Source organism: Triticum aestivum, chromosome 4A (genome assembly GCF_018294505.1).
Source record: "Triticum aestivum cultivar Chinese Spring chromosome 4A, IWGSC CS RefSeq v2.1, whole genome shotgun sequence".
Classification (NCBI taxonomy): domain Eukaryota; kingdom Viridiplantae; phylum Streptophyta; class Magnoliopsida; order Poales; family Poaceae; genus Triticum; species Triticum aestivum.
The window spans coordinates 161,738,600-161,743,855 of NC_057803.1; positions in this window are offsets into that span (position 1 = coordinate 161,738,600).

Here is a 5,256-nt window from a genome sequence, read left to right on the forward strand (position 1 = left end):
TTTTATTCTAATTATTTTTCCTCTCAAATCATTTCTGAAAATTATTTTGAGCCTAAGTGATTTTCAAAGCAAGTACCCTATTGCATTTGAGTTTTGACCTCAAACCAACTCTCCTGGATAGTCCTTTGTACCCACAACCCAGAACCATCTTGATCCACTCCTCCTCTTTTCAAAATTTTCAAAATTCAGTCTCTGCAAGTTTGGACCAGATTTGCCAAATTTGATGAAATTCATATCTACATTGCTCCAAAAATTCCACCAAAATTCAGGCAACCTATTTGAGCAATGAGAAGCCCCTCCACCAAAAATCAGCTCAAGGAAAAATCTCCAGAGGCCAAAAGCATTCTGTCGAACACCTGAGCTGCACTGTTCTTTGCACTTTCAGTAAAATTCAGATTTACAGTGTCATTTTCTTCAGAGATCAGTCACAAGCGCACAGGGCGCTTGGCACGTTCCTCGCAGCCCCTCCCTCTTGTCCGGAGCTTCACACGCATGCGTGGAGCCTTCCTGGCGTCGGTAGCAGCGAGCCTCGCCGGCGTTGGGAGCTTCTGCGGTGGCTGCACCTCCCGTAGCGGCCAACAAGGGCCCGAGCCCTCTCGCCACGCCACCCGGCGCCGCCCAACACCCCCTGGCTCTCCGCGTGTCCCTTCCGTGCCAGCGCACGCCCGTGGCACCGTCGCCGTGGCCCGGCAAGCACGGAACGTGCTCTCTGCCGCCGACGGACCGCGCCACCCCCGTTCCGTCGAGCTCACCCTCAGCACCAAGTCCCAGCCCGTTTAGCGCCTAAATGGGACCGGTGGACCTCAACGACGAAGCCCTAGCCCCTAACCCCCCTGCACATCCCCGGCACCGCCGTAATCACTCGCCGGAGATCCCCGTTCACGGCAACCGCCTCGGGCTGCCTATAAAAAGGGCCCCCGAGCTCACCCTCGTGCACACCTCATCCCCACTCCTCACCAACACCATGCCAGGCCACTCGGAGGACCTCGAGGAGGTCTCCTCCCCCAACTCCGGCCGCCCCGATCCGCCTCTGCCTCCACCACGATTCGCTCCGGTGAGGCCATCTCCGACACCCAAACCCCGTCCGTTACCCTCTCTAGCTACCAGGAGCCTAACCCCCTCGTCAATTTGACCTCTGCAGCCCTCTCCGACGAGTTCCTCGACCACCCGAGCCGCCGTCCGCCGGAGCAAAGCTCGCCGTCGACGTGGTGCTCGCCGGCGACCACCACCACCACCAACCGACGCGGAATGGTGCCCTGAGCACAGAGGTACCCTCTGATCCCCCTGCCTCGCCGTGGATCGCCGCCGGCGACCACCGCGGCTCTCGGGCGCCGACGAGCTCCGTTTGCTCTTTTTTTGAAATTCAAACCTGACGCGTGGGACCCCACCGTCAGCCTCTCTGCTCTCTCTGTTGAAACGTTTTCTGGAAGCGCCTTCGGGCAAAGTACGTTTTCCCTTTGGGCTGGCGTAGTTTCTGCCGAAGCGTTTTCTGTTTTTACAAGCTAGCCCTTGGAAATCTTCTGTTTCATTACAGATGAGTCCCTAGGCAAAAACCCTTATAACTTTTAAACAGAAAAGTATTTTTGATTGATTCTTTTTCTGTTCTCTTTAAAATTTTGTCTAGTTTTTTATCAGATTTATTTGAAAAATATTTGGTTTACTTTCTGTGCACTCCTTGGTATTTACGATAGCGCATATATTTTCTTTATACCGTAGATACCGAAGGAGGTGACGGAGCCGCGAACTTCACCGAGCTAGGTTCCGACTACTCTGAACCAGGCAAGCATGTTTGAACTTTTGATATGATGAGTGTCTTGGCATGTTTTGCATTTAGTTAGTTTCATGGCATGTTGAGAAGCATATCGATGAACGTTATTTTATGCGATAATGAGGTAAGTGAGTTCGATGATCCATAAGTGGATGGATGTGAGTATGAATGGCCATGTGTTGGCATGAGGATGGGTGAGATGGCAGTGTTGTAGCATGCCAGTCTTATGCCGGACTAGGTGACTTCAGTGTCAAACTGTATCGGTCCAGTTCCTCTCATTTCCTTCCCTGTACTACCACATGTTTTCCATAAGGAATATGGTTTAGTAAGTTGCAAACCGCTTTCCTGGTACACACCAAAAGGAGAGGCCGTGATGATGGTTCCATGGCCCTGGATTAAAGCCAGTCATCCGGTCAGGGGGCATGGGTGTTTCCGGTTGGGACCGAGAGGGGGGCACACCTTAGAGCGCGCGTATATAAATTTGATCCCATGCTATTCGAGATTGTGATCTCCCCGTCTCAAAAGTTTTTCTTGGACGATGTCTAGGGTGATTCCTAGCATCGAGAGGCAGGATGGGTGTGTACTGGTTAGCTGTGTTTTCTTCCGAAATACCGTAAACGGAACTAGTCCTTCGTGACTACGGAAATCCGTTGGCTGTGGGAATAATTTTGTACAAACTCTGCAGAGTCATATATTCCTCCAAATCATCTATTCCATGTCCCAGGTTGATATTATCTTATCCTAATCAAATGTCAGTTTTGATGGCAGAGACTCCGGTGATTCGCTCGAATGCAAACTCCGGTTAAATGATTATCCCTATGGATGGACTAACCCATTTATTCTTATGAATTAAATGTTTATTATGAGCATTATTTACCTGTGAATAAAAGCCCTTTTTGTGATGTCGCCCCGACGTCCGACTGTGGCATTTCTTTTAAAGCCCTTTTTGTGATGTTGCCCCGACGTCCGACTGTGGCATTTCTTTTAAAGCCCTTTTTGTGATGTCGCCCCGACGTCCGACTGTGGCATTTCTTTTCAAGCCCTTTCTGTGATGTCGCCCCGACGTCCGACTGTGGCATTTCTTTTCAAGCCCTTTCTGTGATGTCGCCCCGACGTCCGACTGTGGCATTTCTTTTCAAGCCCTTTCTGTGATGTCGCCCAGACATCCGTCTGTGGTATTTCTTTTTAAGCCCTTTATGTGGTGTCGCTAAGACGCCCGACTGTGGCATCATTTCCTTATATTTATTTGTTCACCTTTCGAGGCGTCGCTTCAGACACCCGATCGGTAGTTATTTATGTTCTGTTGGGATTTCAGGCGGACTACCGCCGTTTCCCTTTTTCTTACCTTGATATGCTAATTTTTGAATGTACATTGGTGAATTAATCATGACGCAACCATGCATGCATTTGTTATATCTTACGTCCGAACTGTCTTGCGAGTACTTTCAAAGTACTCACTGGCTTGTTGATTTGGCCAGATGTTGACGAAGGCGATCTCATGGATGAAGAGTTTGATAGCGAGTCCGACACCTAGAGGAGTCCCAGTCAGTCTCGTGCGACCCTGGATTTGGTCACTGTTTTATATCCGCTTCCGCTACCAAATAAATTCATCGAGCCTCACCTCGACGCTCGATGAGATGATAGACTTAGAGTCTTGTATTTCTCTCCCCGCTGTGTTTTTCCACCACCGCCCTATCCTCGAGTCAGTAGTATGCCTCCACACCACTGTGTCATGTCCGCCATTATGTATAATTATTGGCGTGCTTGTAACAATTTGGTTGAGCAACCGTAGTTCGACCCTGTAATATATTTTATGCTACTGGCTTATTGTATCAAGAAATTGTCTACCAGTGAGGAGGATTTCTCTCATACTGGACTCAAAAGATTGGTTTCTCAATAAATATTTTTATTGGAAAACCGGTCGTGACAAGCTTGGTACCAGAGCCAGGCTGACTGTAGGAAGCCACTAGGTGCGATCGCTAATTGGTTATTAGCATGATAGAGCTAAATTATATTTTTGCAATTGTAGTCATTTTCTGTCAGTCAGCATAAATTTATGATCTGACCATGCAGAATTTTTGCCTACTTTTGTAGATGGCCGACAACAGCTGCGAGTCTCAGACCTTCACCAACGTGCCCGATGGGTTCGTCAAGCTTCTTTCTTTCATCGTTCAGGTCGCGATGGGGCCATCCGTGCGCCCAGTCTTCACACTCTGCCAGCACCGAGTCAACGACAGTCTGACCATGCACCAGGCCGCGGTGCAGTTCAAGGGAGGGCGTGGTGAGTTACGCCGCTTCCGGTTCGTGGGAAGAGCCATGCCTACGGAGAGGCATGCTATGCAGATGGCAGCCCATGAGGCGATAGCTCGCCTCTGGGATGTCCTTCCCGTGATGAAGACTCGTCGTTACCGTTATCTTCCATGCCATGTGCCTTACACCTGTCACTACGCATACTCCTGCCCCAGAGGAGAACGAGACGAGGCTTTTGAGATGCTCATTGAGTATCTCCGGGCCCTGGAGGCAGCCTTCGACAACCTGGTGGACGACTTCGTAGCTACCCGCATGGACTCAGTCCATGGCTGTGCTGGCAACAGGAGGGAGCTCCCACCCATCGCTCTGCCACTGACTTTGGTCTCGTCCTCAGCATCTTATACGCCTACTCGTCGCCTGCCTTCTACCGAAGAATTCAACCAAGTCATTGCACCCACTTCAGCGCGCACTGCACCACCCTTCGCGCCCACTCCTGTACGTGTTGCTCCGCCCCTGGCAACCGCTCCGTCCACTCTGCGCAACACTACGCGTATGGAGCCCATTAGCGAGGAGGAAGTCGAGTCCCCAACCTCGCTACGCCTCGCCCTCGGCAGGGCAAAGGAGGTCGTCAACATCTCTGCCTGAGTACGCCTAGCTGCCATGTATTGTACCGCTTTGTAAGATATGTACATAGGTTGTGAGAAGTAGCCTGTTTGCGCATCATGTAGGATCTGGAGAAGTGCACTAGCCTAAATAACATGTCAGGATTATGTACGCATATCCTGAGTGATGTGTTGTATAATTACCGCCCGCGTGTAAGATATGTAATGAGCAGTCCTTCTCCGTGCGCAAGTCGATTTGTTTTCTTAAGTAAGCTGAGTTATTTAATTCTATTTGCCAGCTTTATGCATTTATGGTTTTGTTTTGCGACTCTGTCCGCTTTTCTTATGAGTTTTACAAAAAATATATCCCCAGAGTGAAAAATGTCTCGTCCTTGGACACGCTCCATGCCAACTCCACCAGAGGAAAATTATGATGCACCACCCAGCAACGAGTTCACTCAAGGACAGTCAAACCAACAGGGCAGTGAATCGGCACTTTCACAAATGTGCCGCCTTTATGAGCAGAGTCAGCAACAACATCGTGAGATGATGAACCAAGTCATCAACATGGGGAATCATCATGGACAGTATCAGCAACATTCCAAGTTATCTGAGCTACAGAAGACACGTCCTCAA